Genomic DNA, 26484 nt, shown 5'->3' with positions numbered 1-26484 from the left:
AATAATCACCAGACTGTTGAAAAATATTCAGATGAATGGTAATACGCATAAATGATTATGAAGTTGTGGGAAACTTAACTGCTGTATGGATAAAAATATAATTTCAAGGCCAAAACTGAAGAGCAAACATAACAATTTCAAGAAATAACTTATAATTACTTTAATACATACTTCCTTACCGAGGGGAAGATGTTGACAACTTTAAGATCCAAGTTAAATTTTCTTTCCCTAGTTTACAAAAAAACCGTATGCCAAGTTCTTTATAACTCAAACAAAGAAGTAATTTTCAGTGAATATTGTTTAACAGATTTAATGGTGTCCCAATACACAGCAGAAAATTCTATTTCTTTTTTTTTTCCGGATAATTAATATTTTAAGATATTTTGCATACGTGTGATAAATGATCAGATATTTTTTCTTCTAAATCTCTTTAATTAATTGGACTTTTAAATTTTCAGTAACAAGCCATTTTATGCAAAATATTTGCGAGCAGCTTATATTATGATATTTGTACATAATTTACAGTACTTTTCCTAGCATAATAATTTCTCTATCATACATAACAGAAAAGCCTATTTCATTATAGCTTCTGCATATTAAAAGTACAAAACTGCACATTAAATTCCTCATTCAAAAGGGGTTTTTTCTGGCGAGAATTTTAAAGGGAAAATAAGAATATTTAAAACCTTCTTCACATTGAAAAACATATTTAAAACTATATTTCAATATTTATTGAATACAACATTTAACATATTCTAAATTAATTTTCCTGTTAATTACCAAAATATACTCAAACTAATTTTTAATTAAAAAACTGATTTTTACATTATATGGAAGACTAACAAATTTTCTTCAAGTGTGGAATAAAGTTGTTTATATAATGGAAATATTAAGTATAATAAACTTTCTCGCTCTTTTCCTTTCTGTAGATGTTTTAATGACACCATATTTTAAAACCTTTTTCACAGATCTCAAGATAAATGCAATTCACATGATGAATATTAGAATGGACAATGGGTCACAATGATGTGCCCCACTACAGTAAAATAGGATTTTCTAATCATGACCAAATAAAAAGACCGACTTCACAAGAAAAGTTCGGTAAAAAAACATCTTCATGATCAGTTCATAAAAACTGCAAAAAAGCTTTTGTGAAAAGCATGTGCACGTGTAATTTTGAGAATTTCAAATTGGGGGGGGGGGGGTGAAATTATTAATGATCAATTAAGGATCATTTTTTAATTTAATCATTTCCAGCATCAGTTAAAAACAATATTTTAACTTTTTCTACACTTCAGATACTTCATAAATTTTTATTTTGTTATATTTTGATGGTTCAGGCATACATTGTCATACCTAAATTTATAATTTTAAATAATTATTTACATAAATTAATTAAAGCTGAAAATTTTTACATTTTTTATTTACATGGATGTTTTGCAAACATGAAATTTCACAAAAATAAATAAATAGAATACAAATTACTATAAAAAAATCTTCACTTTCAGCTGGTATTATATACACAAATTACAGTCCATCCATGCACATAAAAAATATAACTAGTTATTTTTAACTACAATTTTTTGGACTTCATGTATGCAAGAGCACGCAAATTTGCCAGAAAAAGTTATAAGAGGAAACAAAAAATTAAAGCAATATAGCACATCTGCATGTTTCCATTTATATATGAAATGATAAAATTGATTATAAAATTTAAAAAACCCCATTTCTGAAATATGTAAGTGTTTCAAGTCATAACTGCAATAAAATGCTTAATAATGATGCAAACTCAATGTGTGAAAAATGAAAAAGAATTAAATACAGTGTGCATGGATGCAACAAATTATACAGATAAAATTTTAAAACATTTGTAGGAACAGGATAAACATTAATGTTTTGGCATGCTAACTGAAGCAACTGGAAAGATATTTTTAACAAGTAAATAAATTTAAATGGAATAAACAGGAATTACGATGATTTTTTTTTTTACCAGATTTGGCAAGGAATTCTATGGAAACTTTGCACAATAGAAAATGTTTAGCATTTTTTGAAAAACACACAAATAGTCTACACAAAGTTATAATATACATAGTAGATGGTTTGTAAAACAAATGTCAGCGTTACTTTTCCTATGATGACCAGTGCAGCAACAAATTGGGTGCCCTTTTTTAAATATACCACTCATTTGACAATATGTTACATCTAACACTGTATATCTCACTTATATCACAATAGACAATTCAGTACAGTGAGAGACAAAATATTAGAATTCTTCCTCCTCCACATTAGAAGCATCCTCTGCCAAAACTTTCTTTAAAACGTCCACAACATTGCTTGGAATAAGACACCCAACAATTCTTGATGCTTCATCTATTTTAAGCCGAACTACTTGAAGCTTTGCATTGTGAGAACCATGATGTGCAGACATGATACTCTCAATTTTAGTCCACACAGACAAAACAGATCCACTAAGAACATAGTACTGTCTTTGGCGCAAGCCCACTTCACATAGTACACCCATTGTCTTTCTTCTGCACTGTCCATACCAGTACATATGACTACACAGCTTGGCAGATGCATCATAATTCTCTTTCCAGTGTTCTTCCACTTCCTTTTTGTCAGATTTGTGATATTTTGATTTTAATTCATCTAAAGTTTCTTGTTTGGCTTGGAGGCCAGTATTTGGTCGATACACTCTAAACAACTTTCCTTTGCTCCCTTTTACTCTACCAGTGTCAGCCACAGCTAAAATAGCAGTTTTCCTACTATTTCTAGCCTGTGATGAGAGATAGAACCCTTCATCTTTATCTGTACATTCAGCAAATTTTTCTAAAGCACCTTCCCAACTAAGACCTCTTTCTACTAAAACAGTATGCAATTCTGTTTTAGCTGCACCTGTTGCATGTTTTTGAAGAAATGAATCACATTTTATCCGTTTTACCAAATCACCTCCAGTGCCTAAATCGAGTATGCCCAAATCATAACGACCAGCCTTTTTAGCTTGTGCTATAACAGCATCTAAAGTATCTGTAAAATATTTGAAAAGGCTGTTTTGTAATTCAACAGGAAGACCAAGAATCCTGTTCATGAACTTACTCATATTATTGTAGTCCTTCTCAAGAAGATGGTAACCACTTGCAGGATCTTCTGTTATCATTGCAACACCTACAAGAGCCTTTCTTACATCATAAAAGAAATTTCCTTTGTAATCAGAAGGTGGTGGTACAAGTGGATGCTCATATTCCATTACTGCTCTCATTGCTGTCTCTAATGCAGTTCTTCCATACTTAGTATCAATATTAAATTGGCTTAAGTCTCTACTCTCAGTTGCTCTTCTATCACCATGAGTGAGAGCTCCTAAACTTTCAAGTCTTTTTGCAACAATCGATGCAAATCTTCTCTCACCAGCTAAGTCAGAAATGAGAAATAAATATTCAGGAGCATTTACTTGATTAGATCGATGTGTTCTACCAAACTGCTGAATAGCTTTATCAGCACTCCATGGCAATTCTAAAGTCATGTGAACTCTTCGAGCTTGATTTTTTACTCTTCTATCAGATTGCAAAGATATACCAGAGCTTGCAGCTTCTGAAATTATAGCAATGTGCTTTTCCCCATCCATAAATCTTTGTTTTTCAACCATATTTAATGTTTCTAATGGAGCATCCACTTCTGACCTAGATTCGTATTGTATAGTTCCATCATTGCTAACAACACGACCTTTCCTACCTGTCATCTCGGCAACATTTTCAGGACCTCCTAAATCATCAATGAGTTGATCAAGAGTATTTGGTGGTAAAATTTCCCCAAGTTTTTCGATCTTTTCTAATAAAGAAGCTTTCATAGCTGATGCCTTCTCAACTGCATCAACTGGAGGAAGTGGTTTTGCTGGCTGCTTATGCTTTTTTGATCCATGACCTCCTTTGTTCTTCCGTTTTTTGCCTTTATCTTTCTTGCTTTTTTTCCTATATGCCCATGGCCCATTACTGTCAGACTCATCATCAAATGGATTAAAATCACTTTCTCTTTCAGAATCAGTCTGAGAACCAGCATTAAAGTCATCATCACTTTCAATTCCAGGCGAATCATTGCCTGAAGGCTCAAAATCACTTCCCCCACTAGGAATGTATTCTTCGGAGCTACTTTCATCTGAAAGTTTATATTCTTTGTAACGTTTCACACCTTGCCTTGCACGTCTCAAAGGCTTCCTTTTACCTCCTCCAGATGTAGTAGGCGTTGGTGAAGCTGAACGACTTTGTTGCAAATCAAGTCCTAAAAGACGCATGGTTTTTTTATGATCAGGAGCTGGGAACTGTTTTTCAACCAAAGACTGAAATACTCCCTTAGCTGTCGAAACAAAATCAGTCAATTCTCCCCCTGCTTCCTCGAGTTGTTCTAAAGTTCGTGCTTCACCAGTTGATTGTAATCCAATTACAACACATTTCCCATTTTTGACAGCTTCTCTTGCCAACTGTACAACATGCTTTACTTTAGATGCAATACATAAGTATTTAAAAAACCTCTGATGAGATGCCCAAAACTGACACCACATAGTTTTTTTTGTTCGAGGATCACCTTCCATTAATTCTGCAGCTTCCTGAAATTTTGCTCTTGCTTCAACCCAAAGATTTACAGACTCGTTATACATATCAATAAACTCTTTAGAAAGTGGTATTTCTTCAATTCGGAAAGTCACACCAGCGAAACTTAACTGCCTTGCCATATACAATCCCCTTAATTTCATATCCATAGCTACCAATTCCATAGCTCCAACACCTCTTTTTTCTACAACAGATATAAAATCATTGAATTCTTTAAAAGGTGTACCTTCTCCCCACAAACCAAGCCTAGTCATATATGCCATGTTTTTGGGTTCTGATGCACCAGTAGCACTAGCATATACAACACGTGCTTTAGGAAGCTTATTCTGCAATTCTAAAACAGTCAAACCAGTTTTAGTAGGTTTACTGGAACCAGCTGGACATAGATTTTTTGCCTTGTGGCATTCATCAAATACAATACAACCGTCAAAATCATCACCACACCAGTGCAAAAGTTGCTTTAGACGAGTCTTATATTTACCTCCAGACTGACTTTCTCCAATCAATGAAGAATAAGTAGCAAATATAACTCCTTTTTTCACACTACCATTAGCTTTTGATGATATCTTTGCATATTTGAATTTGTTTAAAGAATGAACTTCAATTTTTGATGCTCCAATGTCTTTTAGATCTCTTTCTGAATCATACTTCAAATCATTAGAAACACTGAGCCAAATGGCTCGTTTACGACCCAAGAGATAATTTTCATATATAATTCCAGCTAACGTTCGCCCTTTCCCAACACCAGCTCCATCACCAATTAAGAAACCTGCTCTAGTGCCATCAGGTAAAATAGTTTCATGTTGTTGGCAGGCATATGTAATAGCTTCTAACTGCAAAGCAGAGAGAAGCCCTCTATCTATCACTTCCTCAGGAATGCTAAGCTTATACCATGTATCAGGTGGCTGAACACTGGACAAGGAGCTTGTTTCAACCACAGGATCAGGATGCCTTATGCCAATTTTCAATTTTGAAGGCATGTAATCAGCATATGTCTCAGCACGTCCCAATTCTTCTTCCTCTTCTTCTGGTTCTTCACCTTCAATTCTCTGTGGCATTGCACCCATCATCATAGATCGAAACATAGATTCCCCATTCATATAATATGGATTTATATCTTTTGAAGATAAACCATATGGCATTCCTGAAAAACCATTCATCATTTGTTGCTGCAATGCCATTCCCATAGCAGCATTTGCAAACATTTCAGGTCTCATCATATTTGCAAAATTTTTATCCATGAAAGGAAATCTTGCATAATCCATCATGGCTGCAGGATTAAATGGAAATCCGCCATGCCAATGATTCTGCATCTGTGCCATGTGCATGTAACTATCTGGCTGTGATTGTTTAGGCATATTTCTCATGAAATCTTTTTCAATGAATGCTGCTGGATCATTTTCTGGCTTGATGCCCGACTCATCGAGAGCTGCTGAGAGTAAGTCAGGCGATTCCATGGTTTAAAATGAACAAGAACTTGTGGATTCTAGAAATGAATAAAAATAAAATTACAATTCATTCACATTACATAACAAATTACGGGAAAAAAGTTCCCAACAAATGTTTAAAAATTTTGCAATCCATTGGAAGGGGGGGGGAATAACAAAAACAGAAAAGGTCTTGCAATAAAATAACACCATTTAACTATTTGATGAACATCAACGAGAACTGCCCCCCTTTTCTTTGCACAGTATACATATCAAACGCCGTCGCACAGAGCATTTTATTTGATAAACCATAAGAACTTCGTTTTTTTAAATAAAAGCAACAAATAATTAACTAATGTGGTGAATGATCTAAAGACAGTAAAAGGGCTTCTTAATAATTTAATTTTTTTTTTACTTTTTTTAATTCTTATGCACATTTGTGCTTTATTGTAAATAACAAATGCTATATTTGTAATAATACAACATTAGAATTGTAATTACAAGCATTAGCAATGTAATCTAATGCTATATTTTTAATTCATTAGTATACGTTTATTTGGTATACAGTGGGTAAAAAAAGTATTGATAATTGCCTGCAACTGATCGTATTAGCTAACAAAGGAAATGCTTGACAATTTTAGTGAGACATAATGAACATAGGAGGCAATAAAGACACAAATCTAATGAAACTTTTGTTTTAATATGCCTTTTACACATATACAACAAAAATGTAAATTTGCATGTCAAAAAATATGGGCAAGATCATACAGCAAAATATGGGAATAAAATGTAATACTTTGTATTCATACCTTTTGATCTCTATAACAGGTTCAAATGTATTTGTCATAGAAAAAAACCAAAGTTCTGGTTGTTGAAAAAGTCCTTTTGGGAATTTTTTTGCCATTCTTGCAGAAGTATATGCTTAAGTTCATCTTTACATGAAATTTTACGTTTCCTGACTTCTAGGTCATACTCGTGGCATAAATTTTTAATTGAATTTATGTCAGGCGATTATGGCGGTCTTTAACTGGCGAGGAGTGTTACAGAGTAACCATTGCCAGATGAGGTTCATTATATCTTTAGGGTCATTGTCCTGTTGAAACACAAATGATATTCCTAAGCCAAGTTTTTGAGCATTCAATATGTTATGGCACAATATGTCAATGTATGTGCGTTCTGTCGTAATACCATCAATGAAGCACAGGGTACTAATGTTGTTTGCTGCCATAACAGCTCAAAACTACGACGTTCCCTCCAACATGTTTTACAATCGGTGTTAAATGCTGTTTTTCCAGTTCAGTGTTAGGCCCCACATATAGCCGCCCATCACTATGTTGAAAATGTTGAGCTTTGATACGTCAAACAAAATAACAGTGTTCCAAAATTCTTCTGATAAATTAAAATGAGATTTTGAAAAATCTAATCCCTTTCTCCTGTTTATTTCTGAAATAAAAGTTTTTTTTAGCTGCCCTTCCATAGTAACTTCCTCTATGTCAGACATTCCGTATAGTCTGTACACTAAAAGTTTTATGAGAAGTATTAGCAACATCTTTGGCTAAATGGATGCAATTATTTTAGGGTTTTCCATAACCTCTTTAATAATGCCACAGTTTCCCTTGCAAAAAAATATTCGAGGCCATCCGCTTTTATTTGTATTTTCCGTTGATCCTGTCTTTAAACTTCATTACAACACAATTCCTATAGCACAATAAGTTAACCTCTCATTTCTGAGTGGAATAATCATGCTTTTAACATTAACATCCAACTCTTTCGACTTTTATCACATTATTAGCACAAAAAAAAAAAGTTTTGAAGTGGCACTGCAGACTTTATACTATCAGGGTTTCGTATCAGTATAAACATAACAAAATTTGCATATCAGAACTTTGCCAATACTTTTTTGACATGAAAATTTATGTTTTTGTTGTATATTTCGTGTAAAAGGCATGCTAAATAGAAAGTTTCATTCGATTTGTGTGTTTATTACTTCCTGTGTTCGTTATGTCCAGCTAAAATTGTCAAGCATTTCCTTTCTTAGGTAATATGATCAATTATAGGCATTTGCCAATACTTTTTTTACTCACTGCAGGACCACTTATTTTGTAATTTTTGTTTGTTTTACAGTTTTTTTAAATATTTTTCAAATACTTTGAAAATTTTAATGGTAAACTTTTTAGTCATTAGACTGCAAATTAAAGATCTCAGTTTCCAATATTTTTATTTATTTCAAACAGTAATAAACAAGACAGGACACAAGGTGCTCTAGAGGTGATTGTCTAGGCATGACTGGAAGAGTGCATCTTCAGAGACAATTAATATAGGATATAATTTTTATAATATACTTTAAATACAAGAGTTTTTTAAACAATCTCAAATTAAAATCCAATTTACATCTTTAGGAAATAAAAAAAACTTTCCTTCCGGTTCACTGTTTTGGAAGCAACAAACTATGCAAATGGAAAAATAATTTACTATGAAATTTACTAAATTTAAATGTTTTACTTTTAACTGAGCAAATGCTCTGATGGAAAAAATTTAACCCAAACTGCAAGGGATACATTGTTAGCATTTACATTTCAAGTTTTAAGTACTGATTTGTTTTTTAAAAGGCATTAAATTTATATGTGCCACATTTTGATAATAGTAAAAAAATTCACATAAATTAAGAAAATGAATAACATGCCCTACATTTTACCCTACAATTAATTATCAATTTTAACAGCAGTTTGATCACATAAAAAGATTGTTAATTACATATGCTGGGTATGGCAAGAAGTTGTGATATGTGCAGTAAATGGGGGGAAGTTTGGTGTGTATGGATAACTTAAAGAACAGGATGAAAAGGCATGAAAAGTGATTTATCCTTGTATGTAGACTCAGGTTAGATTGTTGCGAGGAATAGTAACCTAAAGTTGATCATACTAATTTATTTCACCATTTGAAGTTTTCTGAAATGTGCAGTGATGTGATTATAAATCAAATTAAATTTTAGTAATATTATCAATGCTATTACATGATATAAATATTTTTTTCAAATGGATAGATAGTATTTATATGTGTCTTACATAGTCAGCTTTTCTTTCTTTTTTTCCTAACTACTAGCTGATTGTACAGCAGCCATCTAAAGTAGTAGTTAAAAAAAAAGGAAAATACAGTTGGGACTTCTCTATTTAAGGGAAAAGTCTATTGGCCTGGGTCTCTTATTAAGGGACATTGAAAAAAGTTTCAAAACTAAGAGTACTAATCTTCGAGGTTTCAAAGTAAGTATTGAGTGAAAGACAGTTTTGTGACAAAGGAATAATAAAATAAAAAGTTAATTCCTCTTGAAGACAGCTTTTCAGTAGGGAAAAGGAGAACAATACATTGGGGAAAAGCAAGATGTGGTCCAATTAAAAGGATATTTCACATTCATATATTTCAAAATCCAGTTTATTTGTGATACAATTCTCAGTAGGACGAGAAAACAGTGTTAGTAAGTCATAAAGCAATCTGACGATAGGTACTAATGAGAAAGAAAAGGCAGTGAGATGACTGGACCACATGCCCAAAGCACATGGATCTCATAATGTTAACAGAGTGAAAACTTCTATTATTCTTAGTTCTATATTACTTCTTAGTTCTTGCTAGGACTGGGGAGCAAATAAAGTGCAGTTTTGTGCTTGTGTGATGTTTTTACATACCTTATCTAATATGGCTTCAAAGAGAAAAATATTAATATTAAAACAAAAAGTGGATGTAATTCATGCAGCAGAAATTGAAAAGCTTAGTTGAGAGATTTACGGCAGAAATTCAGAATAAGTAAGTAATGTTCTAAAGGATAAAGAAGAAATAAAAGTACAGATAACTAATCCAAATGAACATTTCAAGACTGTACAATTTAGAAAAACTGAAGTATGTGAAATTGATACAATAGTGTTCAAATGGTTTCATTCTGCAAGAGCAAACAATATTTCTGTCAGTGGAATATTACTACAAGAAAGGCAAAAGAAGCTTCAAAAAGGTCTGTGACTACAGAACTTCAAAGCACCAAATAGTTGGCTCAGCAAATTTACGCAAAGACATCACTTTACTTTTAAGACTACTCGTGGTGAAGAAAAATCAGCAGCTATACAACATGTAACAGAATGAATAAAAAAGTTAAAAATGAAATTTGTGAGGGATATAAGGCTAAAACATTTACAGTGAAGATGAAACTGGATTATTTAACTTAAGTCTCAAGGGGACGTCTCAGTGTGATACTTTGCTGTAACATGGAAGAAAAGTTTATGTATCCACTAGAGACTGGAAAAGTAAAAAAAAAAAAAAAAAAAAAAAAAAAAAACAAGATGCTTCACACATATCAATCCAAAAGTTTTATCAGTCCATTGGCATCACAATAAAAAGTCATGGATGATGCAAAACATGTCAGAATGGTTGATTGCTCTTCATGAAACATTGTCTAGAAAAATAGGAAGTTATATGTCTTGACAATTTGCCAGCACATCTATCAAACATAAAGATGAAATCGCTGTTTTTCCCACCTAATGCAACAACAGTATTATAGACTAGGGTATAATTAGAAGCTTCAAAGTTCATTACAGAAATCTGTTTTTATGGCATGTCCTTTGTCGAATTGCTTGCAGAAACAGTGACCAGCTCGCAAAATGTGTAAATATACTGAATGCTATTTATTCACTGGATAACAAAGGTTTTAAAACCTATTATCTAATTAAATCTATTTTAAAATCTATAAAAAGTTATGTTCAGCATTATTTTTAGAAAGCAGACTTTGAAGTTCAAGTTTTCAGTACCCTTAAGTGAAAATACTACTGATGAAAATGAATTGTTTGAACTTGTCAAAATCAGCGGCAGCATTCAATTGCAAAAATATTTAGAAATAGATGAAAACGTGCTTACTCGAGACACCAATGATGGCACAAAATCTTTTATTTCAACTATAGCTGATGAGAAGTTTAGTAAAAGTAGCTTGGAAAGCATTGAGGAAGATGAAGAAGAGCCAGATGAAAAATGTGGCAAAGAACTACAGCTTTAAAATACACATCCCAATTGAAACAACTCATAACTGTAAGTGACAGTACAGGACTTAAGATCATTAGTAACTTTAATAACGACATGAAAACAAATGCTTACAACGCACAGCCTTTCAATCAAACCCATACAATGGATCATTTTCAAAAAATTTCTGCAAGTACAAAATTCTATAATTCATTTTTGATTATAATTCATTCTATAATTCATTAATATATTTTTGCAATAATTAATCCTTTTTAATTAAGAATTTTCATTTTTTGTTAACTTTTAAATTCAGATGCATACCTGTGACTATGTTACTTATTTATATATCATTTATTTAATACAACCTGAATTTCTAATTAAATTACATTTTTCTAGTATGTAACCTCTGAAGAAAGATACCTCTATTTAAGGGGCAAAATATCTGATCCAGTATTATGTCCCTTATTTGGAAATATTACTGTATATACATATAATAATTTTAATAAATCCCACTTAAGTAATTTTGCAGGTCCAGCCAGTAATTAAAAATAATTTGAATGAATGTGTTAAATCATTTAATTTGTTATTTAATGACAGAAAAAAACTGGGGGGCGGGGAAGTATCTTATGCTTTGCTGAACAACAACAGACTAACACATGGAAGATAGATATTTTAATTAGGGCAGTAATAACACTTTAATTTTAAATCACTAAGTTTTTTGATTAAATGCAAAAAACATATACAGTACAAAGCCCGTAATCCGGACTCGGCGGGACTTCGGCGATTCCGGATTATAGATCATCAATTTAAATTTGGTAAGATGGCATGCAGAAATTATACAATTCAAAATATGAAACCATAATTTATGAAAGAAAGAGCAATTATGATATGAAGGGGATAAAATATTACAAAAAAAGGTTATTATTTATTTGTTTACTTTAATAATCATTTCTTTCAATGTAAGTTGTTTAAGATGCTTCGTTTTTTGTACTAATACTTTCTTTTTAATTCTATAAACAGACATAATTTCTTGTTGAGTTACAAAGTTCGGTACAACTCTGATATACGCCCTAATTTCGCCAAATGTGGCGATGTGTGTTCTGTGCTGGTTTTTGGCACGATTGCGTGTTGTATGGCAACCCTGTTAACATTGAAAAATCTTTCGCTGGAGCTCGTTGGTTCGCATATGTGTCCGAGAAGATGGGGGGAAGATTAAATGGTGGAAGTTGTTGAATTGAAGTTCGGCAAAAGGAAATATTATTGTGGCCATCCTGTTGAGGGGCAGTGGGTGTTTGGAGGAGTGGAAAGAGGGTCTGCGAGATTATTTTTAGTGGCTGTGCATGATAGAAGTAGGGATTTATGATTATTTGTGATTTTATTTATTTGTGAATGAATAAAATCACAAATAATCATAAATCCCTACGATTTTCTGGATAGTGTGTCTGGCTGTAATATAAATACGATAGTGATTACGTGGCGGAATGAAATTGGTATTTCTGCTGTTCGAAAAAGCATTAATTCATGGCAAGTGCATTTTATTTTATTCTTGTTCTTATTTTGTAGAATGTTATGTTCATAGTTTTTTTAGTATGAATTTCTGTCATTATTTTTTTTAATTGTTTGAAATTTATTTTAGTTTATTTTGTTGATTAGTGCATAGTGTCTAGATTGTGAAATTCGTAGATGTTTTTTAAAGTTGAAACAGAACACTGTGTACATGGTATTCTTTGAAATTTATTGTTATGCCAATTTATTAAAGCGAGGTGCAAGTAGTTTGTAGATTCTTTCGTTGCCTAAATTGTGCAATTCACAGTTTTTTTTTTTTTTTTTTTTAAGTTTAAACAGGATGCTGTGTACATGGTATTCTTTGAAATTTATTGTTGTTATGTTAATTTATTAAAGCGAGGTGTGCATAGTTCGTAGATCTGTTCGTTGCCTAGATTGTGCCATTCGTACATTTTTTTTTTTCAAAGTTAAAACATATCGCTGTGTACATGGATTCTTGTCATTTATTTTTGGTTAGAAACTTTACGTTTTTGCTACCTAAATTTTTTGTTTTTATTTCGGATTTTTAGTTTAAATTGTGTGTTCAAAACGTGGTTTTTGGAGACATTTTAGGCTTAAAGTTCGAAATTTAGACAAAAAATTTAGATAGTAATATGGCAGCATGGAGTTTCTCGCCAAAAATGTTTCCCGAGAAATTTGGCAACTTAGGGCGCATATCAAAGTAGTTCCCAAAGTTCCACTGTTCAAGTCCTGTAATTGTTGTGTCGAGAATACCGACTAACTTGTCAATCGAAACTTTTTCATATTCAATAACCTCTCTGTTACTTTCTTCACTATCGGAACTGTGCATGGGTAAACGCTTTACGCGCATGCGTAAGCTTGTGGCTTTGAGGTTCGGATTATAGATCATTCCGGATAATGGACGTCTGAATTACGGACTTTGTACTGTATATTGCATTTTACCAAGTAGCATTACCTCTTTTTATCGCTCAGTTTTCTGATTAAATATACAACTTAAATAACTTATGCTTTGCTATGGGCAACATAAAGTTTTTATATCGCTGAATTTTTAACCAAAAGGTCCTTAAATTTGCACAAAATATTAAATACATTACCATTTTAAAAATTAAAAATTTGGTTTTTAAAGGTGCATATATTCAGGTGGAGATTATGTGTATTTAAAATATGGTGGCTACAATGAAGGAGCCTACATACATATGTAAATTCCCCATTATTTATTGATAAAACTGTCTTGCCCTGTGATAGTCAGATAAATTTCAGGTATATTTCAGCTGAAATATCTATTCTGATTGCTCCCGAATCTATTTAGATGAGTTTTTGAGTGACTTTTGTACGTATAAACAGAATAAAGGATGTTTTCCCCCACAACAGTTTGTAAATGGATTTAATATAAATTCAAAAGGAACTTTTAAGCGACGTCCATACGTATGTATGTATTTTGCGTAACTCAAAAATGATTAGCCGTAGAATGTTGAAATTTTGTCTATGAGATTGTTATGGCATCTAGTTGTGCCTCTTCTTTTTATACATATGGACAGAATAAAGAACACTTTTTCACACAACAGCTTGCAAAATGGATTTAAAATAAATTCAAAAGGAACTTTTACATGACGTCTGTACGTATCTATATATTTTGCGTAACTTAAAAATGATTAGCCGCAGAATGTTGAAATTTTGTCTACGACACTTGTTAAGGCATCTAGTTGTGCACCTCCTTTTTTTTATTGCAATCAGCAGTACCAAACATATATTAAGAAATATTAGGATTTAAAACATATATTAGGAAAATTTTTTTACATATAATCTCCAAGGAACATAAATTTAATTAATGTGATGAATTATCGGAATAAATTTGAGTCAGTATTTTAAGTTATTTAGATTACAACTACAATAGAAAGATTAAATTTATTACAATAGAAATCTTTTAATAAGCTAGAAATATTATTTTGTATTATTTATGTAGAGAAATATTATTTTAAACCAAAAAAATTTCCAAATAGTAAAGTTAAAAAGTAAAATTTAAAGTACTAAAAAGGTAGCCATTGTTACTGACCATAGATTAATTGACTTGTCAAGGGGAACAAACCAATCCACTATCAATTAAAAATAACCAAATTAAGTGAAAGTGCTTTTTTTTTTCCCAAGTAAGGATCAGATATATATATATACTTTTAAGAATAGTCATCAATGAAGCAGCATTTTTAAAAAAAAATTACTTTTGGCAAAAAAAATCTAACTACATACAATATAACATATTACATATGTAGTTAGTCAAACACTACTTTATACCAGTTTACTGTTGTAAATAACAGTATTTAATATCAAGTTCTTGCTACAGAAAAAAAAAAAAAAAAAATGTACCATTTAAGAGATCATACAAGGAAGTCAATCATGTGATGTTTACATAAAATTTTTTCATATTCCAGAAAGTCTAAAAAACTTTTCCTAACATGGAATTTATATTTGTTTCATATGAAAGAAAGGTACAACTCTGATATATGCCCTAATTTCACCAAATGTGGCGATATGGGTTCTGCGCTGGTTTTTGGCACGATTGCGTGTTGTATGGCAACCCTGTTGATGTTGAAAAATCTTTCGCTGGAGCTCGTTGGTTTGCAAAGATAGAGAGAAAAAATAAAATGGTGGAAGTTGTTGAATTGAAGTTCAGCAAAAGGAAATATCATTGTCGCCATCCTGTTGAGGGGCAGTGGGTATTTGGAGGTGTGGAAAGAGCATTAATAAGTGCATTTTATTTTATTCTTGTTCTTATTTTGTAGAATGTTATGTTCATTGTTTTTTTAGTATGAATTTCTGTCGTTATTGTTGTTTTCTGGAATCGTTTGAAATTTATTTTAGCTTATTTTCTTGATTAGTCTGTAGCATCTAGATTGCGCAATTCGTAGATTTTTTTTAAGTTGAAATAGAATGCTGTGTACATGATATTCTTTGAAATTTATTGTTGTTATGTTAATTTATTAAAGTGAGGTGTGCATAGTTCGTAGATTCGTTTGTTTCCTAGATTGTGCAATACAAAGATTTTTCTTAAGTTTAAACAGGATGCTGTGTACATGGTATTCTTTGAAATTTATTGTTGTTATGTTAATTTATTAAAGCGAGGTGTGAATAGTTCGTAGATTCATTCGTTGCCTAGATTGTGACATTCGTGGATGTTTTTTTAAGTTAAAACATATCACTGTGTACATGGATTCTTGTCAAATATTTTTGGTCAGACACATACTTCTTTGCAGGCACACAATAACATTTTTGAAGGTACACTATAGGAGTTCAAAAGTAATTAGCTTGAAAATACTGCTACTGGCTAATTTTTTAGATTAATTTTATATCTTTAAAAAAAAAAAAAATACACTTAAGTGTTAAAATACATTTGGTCAGACACGTTTTTTGCTATCTAAATTTTTTTTTTTTTTTTTTTTCGGATTTTTAGCTTTAATTGTATGTTTAGAGCGTGGTTTTTGCATGTGCGAAAACCGTGTTTTTGGAGACATTTTAGGCTTAAAGTTCGAAATGTAGACAAAAAATTTAAATAGTAATATGGCAGCGTGGAATTTCTTGCCAAAAATGTTTGCCGACTTGAGGGCGCATATCAGAGTAGTTCCGAAAGAAAATGTAAAATTAATTGATATTCATGTAGTATGCGATTTCTCGTTTTAGAAGTTGTATCCGAGGTCATTGAACTATAAACAACTTTGTCTGCAGACGGTAACTAATACTCATATAACTGAATCATGCAGGGGGATTCTGAAGCTAAAGATTTTACATAGTAGCAAGGTACCACACGGTAAATACTTCCACATTATTTTGCAAAAGAATTGTTAATAAAAGGTGATGCCTAGTTTTTGGCCAAAAGATAATACTCAGTGTGTACAGCTAAATGACTCAAAAACTATTCTTTAAGGGTCACTTCTTTTGTTTTGTAAAATTGGAAGTACTTCAAATTTAACAGATTACTAAATTAATGGAATATTTTTCATTTACAGAGTCTAATTTGTATTTATTTCCAAATTTAAAAATAACATTTTAGCAGTGCCATCTAAGAAATAAATAAATTGACTAAAAGCACTAGATTGTATAGTATATCAATATTAAATAATCTATTTATTATAAAAGAAAAAAAACCTGGCGAGTATTCAAACAAAAAAGTAAATTTCCAGGGTTTTTTTTTTGTGTTATGCAAACCATTTTAAAAAGAACACTAAATTGATTTAAATTCACTTTATTATGCATGATTCATGCAATTAAACTATGTGTAATACTAATCTATCAATTTAAAAAAATTGGCTAATAAAAGGAAAGTATTTGAAATTCAGAGATTTGCTAGTTTAAAAAATTCCTTAAATTTATATACTGCAATGAGGCCTTCGAACAGATCTTCCTTTCATTCAATAATGAACTTATCTTCAGATCTATGCTAGATGATCACTTATGGCCAAGCTCTTTACAGAAAGTGTTAATTCTTGAATATATGGTATGTAGTTTATTACAACTGAGTTCTTGTAGAATAGTTACCAAATGGCCCATTTAATTAGTAATTAAAATAAGGACATTGGAACATTCCATCACATTATGCACTTAGTCAAATGTGGGCTTCTTGGAATATTGCCACGGCTTAATACTTTTCCCGTTTCAAAGTTCTAAAATGCTTAGCATAGAATACACATACTTCTTTGCAGGCAAACAATAACATTTTTGAAGGTACACTATAGGAGTTCAAAAGTAATTAGCTTGAAAATACTGCTACTGGCTAATTTTTTAGATTAATTTTATATCTTTAAAAAAAAATACATTTACTGGAAGGCTGGACACTGAACATGACTTATAATGCATCTTAACAACATAACTCTGATTATTCATGAATTGTACAAGTATAAACAATCATAACCCCCTTGCCAGTAAAATTTGTATTATTGGTATTTTCTTATTATTTAACATGCCTAGCTTCCAACATTCAGTAAAACTGTCACGTTTATAATTCATTTCTAAGTCCACATGTGACAATAATTAACTCAAGGATTCACACCTGGACATAAGAATTATTATTTCTTATAAAATCCTTTTATTTACAAACAGAACAGTGTCTATATGCCATAATGCTTATCAAACTTTATTCACCGATTCAAAAAGGCATGAACAAATTCAAAACTTTTTGTGGGGATTCGAAAAATTAGAAAGCACCGAATTATTTTACAAGATTTGTTAAATCATTTGAGTTATGTATATTGATATATGTAATTTATGAATACAAAATTTAACAAATATATAATACACACACACTTACTCAGTGATCAGTCTCATAGCATATCATAGCTATCAGCCTTGAAATATGAAAAACCTGTTGAGCATTCATACAAAAATAACTTTGCATTTTTTTTTTTTTTGGTGCTATGCAACAAACCATTTTAAAAAAGAATTTCAAACTGATTTAAATCACTTTCCGATACATGATTCATGCAATTACAATATGTGTAATACTATGATTCTGATGTAAAATATATATTCAACTAGATATTTTAAACTTTATATTTTTACTTTCTTATATGCTTTATTTTCTTCCTACAGATTTTGAATTTTTTAATTTTAATGTCACTGCAATAAATTTTTGCAAAAATGTATCAATTTCACATTTTTTGTTTAACGCACTTAACGATTCTTTATCAAGTGTTTTGATAACATGGTAGATATTATGAGATAATATATTAGAAGGTAAATATTTAAATACAGTGGATTGTGAGAATTGTGTTACAAAACTGCTTTCAAAAGTCTTTTTTTCTTCCTCCCCCCACCTTCTGCTGATTTCCATTAAAAATATGGAAAGTACTATTCATCATATTTCATGAAATAATTTGTTTCTTTCCTCAAGTACAAAAAATAATTTTATAAAATTACTTTCTGTTATTAAAGTTTTATTATTTTATTCAGAATTACTTATTATTCAATTCCTCAGGAGGAAAACTAAATATGCTTACTGTGTAAATGGTGTAGAAAACGAAAGGGAACATAATTTACCCAGTAAAAACTCAGGAAATGCTAGCAAATAGTGCAGCATAATAAATAAATAAATAAATAAATAAAAAACACAGAATTCCTGACAAAAAGTCAAATCAATGGGAAACTTATGCTCTAAAATTAAAAAAAAACGTCTCGCTTGTTAATAACTTGAATGTTAAAATTCCATATTTACAATTATGTCAGATTTATAGTAAAATGTATTTCAGACATAAAAACAAAACCGATGTATTTTGTATGCCTTAAACGTTAAAGTAAAATATCTGATCCGATTATGATACCCCAACAAATACAAAAGTTTGCAGAGATGTCACTAACAACGTCAATAGAAGTTTAATGCCCACCCGTGCATTCAAAAGACCATATATCCTCCCTCTTCTTCCGAAAATGGATAAAACCTTTAGTAGCTGAATTGAAGGCCATATATTTTAAGTAGACTAAGTTGTAGTTAAAAGTGATAAAGTCATTTCATGGAATTCGGCTCCCCCACGGTTGCAAGGTACCTATGCACCTACTTCTTAAAAATACACAGAATTAAAAGTAAATAATAATCTAACACAGCTGATTAAAAAAAAGGGGAGACAAAAATTTATCAGAGTAAGATTTCAATCAGCTGTGCAGTGAGGGTTGTTCACAGACATTCCTCATCATTCAGTCTATAAGAAGAAAACCTTGATCCTCTGGGACATCAATGATGATCAAGAAGTCGACAGCCAAATGTGTGCAGACATTTGATCGGCATAATGAAGTTATTACTACAGTGAAAGAGACATTTTCTCTTGTATTGCATTCAACATAGTTCTCTTGCTATGAAAATGAAATGGAAAGACTGCGACATTTGTTTGAAACAGTTTTTATAGATGATGGAGTTAGTTAAAGAAGAGAAGAAAGTTATGTTAAATTTAAAACTTTATTTGTCAAGAATCATAATCAGAAAGCGCAAAGCAAAATGCCTCGACAAATTTGTTGGATAACTTTTATTACAAAAAAGATGGAACTAATGTTTATCTTCATGCTTTCCACTAATACTGCTTATTCAAAACATGTAAAAACACCGATGCATGTTTTGATAGACGATAACATGACCAATGAATAAGTAATTCACACAAATATACATATTGATTAAGAATTCATTCAGGAGGGAGACCTGAAAAACACTTCCCTCAATGACATTAAAGCACTAATAGGACTCTTATACATATTGAGTACATGCAAGCCGTCCAATATGATTGTGAAAGAATTATGGGGAACAAATGGAAATTTTTAAAAAAGCAATGTCATGTAAAAGGTTTCCGTTTCTAACAAAATGCATCTGCTTTGATAATATTCGTGATAGGCCGAACAGACAAGACAGGATAAACTAGCTTCTATTTGAGATTTTTTGAAAGATTTATTCAGAACTGTCAAAAAGGCAACACTGTTGGTGAATACAGTCAAAAGTCGTCAATCCGGACTCGTTGGGCGATTCCGGATTATAGATCATCAGTTTAAATCTCGTAAGATGGCATGCAGAAATTATAAAATTAAAAATATGAAACCGTAATTTATGAAATAAAGAACAATTATGATCTAAAAGGTATCAAAATTTACAAAAAAAGCTTAATATTTATTTGTTTACTTTATTAAACATTTCTTTCAATGTAAGTTGTCTAAGTTGCTTCGTTTTATGTGATAATACTTTCTCTTTAATTCTATAAACAGACATAATTTCTTGTTCAGTTACAAAGTTCCGCCGTTCAAGTCCCGTAATTGCTGTGTTGAGAATACCGACTAACTTTTCAATCGAAATTTTTTCGTTTTCACTAACCTTTCTGTCACTTTCTTCATGTCTTTATCCATTTTTTGCAGCAATTCTACTTTTTATTTGATGGACATCAAAACATACTTTCGTTTTGTAGATCCTTTGGGAGCTCCAGCATTGGAAATTCTATTTCACATAATCGAAAGTTCAAGTTTACTTTTATCAAATTGCTCTTACAGTCTGCAAAAAATAATAAGCCGGATCCAACTCGAAGATTAAGGAACAACGCAATCATCTACATTAACTGAAATAGATAATTTTAGCTTAGACCGTCCGTTATACATAAAACGCGCACGCGAAAACGTATTCTGTGCTTGCGCACACACATATGCGCAGTCGTAAAGGTCTCACGCACACGCGTAAACGCCTATGCGCATGTGTCAACGCGGCGCATGCGCAGAAAGTTTTTAGCTTTGAGTTCCTGATTACAGATCATTCCGGATTATGGGTGTCCGAATTAACGACTTTTGACTGTATGTAATTATTTATGGAAAGCTTGAACTTTTTATTGGGTGATGCATTCAAACAGTATTTGCTAAGTACAGCATAAAAATATTCGAGTTGGTAGATTCCAGAGATTTTTACACCTGGTGTACGCAGGAAACTGAATGGCCCTTATCAAGTTGACAATAGCACAAATTCTGTTATAAAGCTTTTGATAGAACCATTATATAATTCTGTAATTAAACTGTAGACAGATGATATACAGGATATCAACCGTCTCAAGAATTTTTACAAAAAAAAAAAAAAAAACTACCTTGAACAGTAAAGTGAGAAAAAATAAAAAGCAAATACCCTTGAATTTAGGACTGCAAAGAAAAGACCTGAGTATTCATCCGTTTTTGCATCCCAAAAAGACACTACTATTGTTTCCTATGTTATTTCTAAAAAATTTAATTGTTTATCATAATTTTTCATGTTACATTATGACCATTTACCCATTTTCAATATTATGTGACGTGGCTTTTGTTAATGATCATCCTGTAACTTTGGAAAGACTCAACTTCATGCAATCCCTTTAAACAGCTTTTTCAAAATACAAGAAAAAATAGAATTTATTATCTCCTTCCTTATAAAAATTTAACCAGATTATTGAGAATCAATCAAATTTACATTAAACCAAAAGAATATCTTATTATTGTGTTGTGGCATCATGCTTATTACTGAAGCTTAATCACACTGTTTAGTGACGATGTATATGTGCTAATAGTATTACAAGATCTAAAATTATAATGGCCTTACAAATCTTTTATTTACTGAATTCTACAGCCGGAAAAAAATTTCTAAAACATTCTGGTTACTTGAGCTTTCCTAGTAATTCAATGCTAAATACTTATTTAAAATTCAATTGATATAAATCTGAGGATTTTAATGGTGCAGGAAAAAATTGTTTAGCTTACTTATAAAGTGGTGTTTTGGTTGATCTTTACATTACGGTAACTGGTAGTTTGGCGACATTTTGGAGGCGATAAAGGTTTACTACCTGGGACTTTGGTAATAATGTGAGCAGTACTGAGTTCCGATTACGCATTATTTTGTGTGGAGGAAATGAGAGATCATGGGATATGTCATGTGATATTAATGGACGAATTACGGTTCTTTAATCGGAAAAGGGGACAAATCGGGAAAAAATCTGGAAATTTTGTATTTGGCTTTATTCTGTGTTGTGTGAAATAGTGTTTGTGAATTTTTGGATCCCATGGCCGTAAGTAAAGTGAATTCGAAATGGGTATTTAGTGGTATTGAAAAGGATAGTAAGAAATGTTTTTTAAGGTTGTGTGAGAGAGAAATAAACATGTTTTATTATGTTATTTATTTTACCTGGTATCTTGCTTTGAAAGATAATATGATTTTAAAGATTCTGAAAGAGAATGAAGAAAAGTGTATCCGCCACGTAATGAAGATTCTGAAGGAGATTAGGTAAGTTAGTATTTTTAATTATTTTTATGCATTGTTGGAAATGTAAGGTGGAAATGAATTTGGTATTATTGGGAAAATTGTTATTAGCAATGATTTAGTTTAAAGTAATTAGGATTGTAAGGTAATTTTTATTAATTGAATGTATGTGCTCATGTATATTTTAAGTGGTGTTTTTGAATTTAATTATATTTTAATGAAATGATAGTTATTTTGTGAATTTTATACTTGTAGGAATTTGGTGTATGTTTAAGTTGAAATAAATGTGCATGGAAATAATTTAAATATTTGATAATAAATATTTGTAATGCTTCATGTATGAATTCGTTGGTGACGTGTATAATGTAATAGATGATTTAGAGGTAAAAGTTTTTGGATATTTTATTTATTTTATATGTCGAAATGTTCATATTTGTAAAGGGTAAATACTTTTTCGCGATCATGTAATTTCATATATGTTCTTTTTACCGGGTTTAAAGATTGAGAAAATTGTCATGTATTTTCGTGAAATTTTTTTAATTTATGAGATAAAAGCAGTGTACATGGATATAGTGAAGAGTGTGCGCAATGCCATTTTTGTGCAATTCTGGGATGTTTTTTTAAGTAAAAATAAGTCGACGTGTACATGGTTCAGTGATATTTTAATGAAATGATAGTTATTTTGTGAATTTTATGCTTGTAGGAATTTGGTTTACGTTTAAGTTGAAATAAACGTGCATGGAAATAATTTAAATATTTGATACTAAATATGATACTAAATATTTGTAATGCTTCATGTATGAATTCGTTGGTGACGTGTATAATGTAATAGATGATTTAGAGGTAAAAGTTTTTGGATATTTTATTTATTTTATATGTGGAAATGTTCATATTTGTAAAGGGTAAATACTTTTTCGCGATCAGGTAATTTCATATATGTTCTTTTTACCGGGTTTAAAGATTGAGAAAATTGTCATGTATTTTCGTGAAATTTTTCGAATTTATGAGAAAAAAGCAGTGTACATGGATATAGTGAAGAGTGTGCGCAATGCCATTTTTGTGCAATTCTGGGATGTTTTTTTAAGTAAAAATAAGTCAGCGTGTACATGGTTTATGTGTATGTGTTATTTTGAAAAACGCGTAAGGTGTATGGTATTGTGCACTTTTTCCGAATTTTGCAGTGAATATTTGTCATGATTAAGCAGTTTTGTTTGATAAAATTTCTAGCATAAGTGTAATTCGGCTAGTAGATTGTTGGAAGAAGTGTTCAGTAGATAAGAAGAAAAGAAACATGTCTTTACTTCGTGAAGACAAAATGGCGGCAGGGAAAAAAAAAAATAGAGGGTTGCTGTAGGGGAGTTGGTCGCCAAAAAATCGCCAAGTTACCGTAATTTAAAGATCAACCGGTGTTTTTATTAGCATGCTTAAAACAGTGAAAAATACACAGAATTAAAAGTAAATAATAATCTAACACAGTTGATTTAAAAAAAAAAAAAGAGAGAGAAAAATTTATCAGAGCAAGATTTCAATCAGGTGTGCAGTGAGGGTTGTTCACAGGCATCCCTCATCGCTCAGTCTATAAGAAAATCTTGATCCTCTAGGGTGTCAATGATGATCAAGAGGTCGACAGCCAAATATGTGCAGACAACTGATCGGCATAATGAAGTTATTACTATAAGTTATCAATTGTTTATTAATATCAAGATGTATGATATACTACAAAAGAAGTTAAATATCAGAGAAATATTAAGTAATTACCCAAGTAACATTGTTAAACATCTATAAATCATTCTCTTCTACATAAACGTTCGTATATTTCCAATTTCACATTACTTATTCCAAAAATTCTTTACAATACACTTTATTCTTAGCCACATACTGTGGAACTACCATCATAACAGTAAGCATATGTGTTACTAAGCACTGAAGTGCACTTTCTATACTTGGCTGCTCAGTTGCTACAATTACGAATGCAAAAACTACTGTTTAGCTACTTATAACATTTTACGAATTACGTAAATTTACACTACACATACTCTTCTAAATATATTATTTCAAATTATAATTCTATAAAATAATAGTGGACAGTGAAAATCGGCTTGAATCGTAACACACAGTAGAACACGCAACTAAATTTATTTAATATATTTTATGAACAAGTTGAGAGAATTTTAAATAATTTTCCATTTCGTAAAATGACAAATAATGATTTCTATAATGTATGCATAGCTCGGACAAAACAGTAAATATTTTAACGATTAGCACTGATATTTAGAAAAAACAAACAAAAAAGTTAATGCAGCTGGCAATTTTTTTAAAAACTGCAAAAATTACCACGGGTTTGAAGTTGCTTTTATTTAGATCCTTATTAAAGAATGAAAATTAGCCCAAATAAAAGAAATAAACAATTCAAACGATGTAAGGTTCAGAACAAACAAAAGCGTACATTTCATTTTTTTTTTTTTTTTTTCATTGTCACTGTTTCTGTTCTCAAAATTGAAATATAACTGATATGCATAATATCAGAATGCTTAAAGTTGATATTAATTTTCAGTAATCTTACTTTCCGAATCTTTGATATTTATAACTCAATAATCAAAACAAAACATGTGGACATTTTTCTGTTTCGCGCTATCTCTGACAAACGAACGCCACCATTCGTGAGTTAATGGCGGATTTCGATCGGTACTGTATACAATCAGGTAAGAAGATCCTTTTATTTCCTAAAATATAGCATTCACGAGGACAATAGTTACGAATGTCCTCGTTTCAAGGGCTAATTTACCAACAAACTACAGCAGAATGATCAAATTGATATTAATGGCGGGAACACTTTACCGGTGCATTTGCGAGAGATTCACTTTTCATCCTTTAACTTAAATAATGATCAGAAGTTTCTAACTTAAGATTTAGCTTAATCGAAACTACCAAATATTTAAGTAAAAGTAGTAAATTATGTGAAATGACTACATACCAGTTCCTGTACTTCAATCGAACTTATTCAGCGTCTCAGAGATACGCATGTGTTCTAACGCGAAAGCGTTCAACTGGGTAGGGTAGCGCCAGCAAAAAAGGGTGGAAGGAAGAGACTGGCTTGTTTTGATTGGCTAGGGACAGTTGACGTCACCAATAATGATGCTAGCTGGAATTGAACAGCCTCCTTTCTGCTTTTAATTCTAAGAAACAACATTTAATTTTAGGCGTTTCAAAACCATCCAGCTGTTTTAATAACTAAGATGCTTTAGCATCTGCATTAAGAAAGCCACTTCACAAGCATGCACATTACACAATCTTTATCTTTTTTTGCACGTTTTGCCCTTGCCTGATACCGTAGACGAATGAAAAATTATAGATGGCGCTCACTCAGCAGTACAGCTTCATTTCCTTTCATTTCATTTATTTTATCTAAAATAAATAAATGATGATGAAGTGAAAACTAAATGAATAATTTCACTTATTAACAGAATAATTGCATGGCACTAACTGATACATTAGAAGTGAGTAATATTTCTTTGAAACCATTATAAAATCTGATACTTTCCGTATCTATACCTTAATTCCTCGGAAATATGATATGACGGAAACAGCCCGACCCTCCTGGCAGCCTTTACGTCGTCTTTTTGCGGGCTGCGCTTGAGTTCCTCGGAGATATAATAAATGCGCATTTGTGTACAATCCAACATAGATATAGAAATATTTCCATTTTGTTGGGTACACCAGTCATGTGAAAAATTGTATCTCAATAGTTGCAAACATAAATTATTATTTTGTTTATATTTTATTTTTACCTTTGAATGATGCGTGCTGAATTTCATTTTGACGTATTTGTAACTGTACGATTTTTAGTATTTAGGGTCTGGCAACAGTAAGATATTGCTAATTTTATTTTGTTTACCTTTAAAAATAAGTTATGCTTTTTTGGGGGATTAAAAAAAAGCATCTCTTTGTGATATTTAAAGATGTACGTATTAAGTTTATGGTGTTATAAATTTGTTTTATCAAACAACTTGGAGTTTTATTGAATCGTTATCGACATTGGAGTATTTTGAGAGGCAATTATTTGTCAATTCAATTATAATATATTTGCTAATTCGAATGTTATTAATTTTCAGTTTGAATACTCTCAACTAAAAATATTTTTAATTCAATTGATAAAAGATACACTTTTTCAAGCTTTTCAGTTATACTAATCTATTAAAACCAATAAATGACG

At 31.2% G+C, this 26484-nt stretch overlaps 1 protein-coding gene and 1 pseudogene across 2 annotated transcripts in view; one reads left to right on the top strand and one right to left on the bottom strand.

Moving 5' to 3' along the window:
- The window catches only part of LOC118185749 (uncharacterized), a 389910-nt gene that overhangs the window by 225188 nt on the left and 138238 nt on the right, over positions 1-26484 (top strand). The window lies entirely within an intron of this gene.
- On the bottom strand, positions 344-25611 carry LOC118197841 (protein strawberry notch homolog 1 pseudogene; annotated as a pseudogene). Its single transcript, XR_015043531.1, has 2 exons — positions 25246-25611; positions 344-6087 (listed from the first exon to the last, which is right to left on the bottom strand). The product of XR_015043531.1 is annotated as a protein strawberry notch homolog 1 pseudogene (transcript).

This window comes from Stegodyphus dumicola, chromosome 10 (genome assembly GCF_044657685.1).
Source record: "Stegodyphus dumicola isolate Sdum_Otavi_A_Nest chromosome 10, ASM4465768v1".
Classification (NCBI taxonomy): Eukaryota; Metazoa; Arthropoda; class Arachnida; order Araneae; family Eresidae; genus Stegodyphus; species Stegodyphus dumicola.
This window is presented reverse-complemented; position numbering and strand designations above follow the sequence as displayed.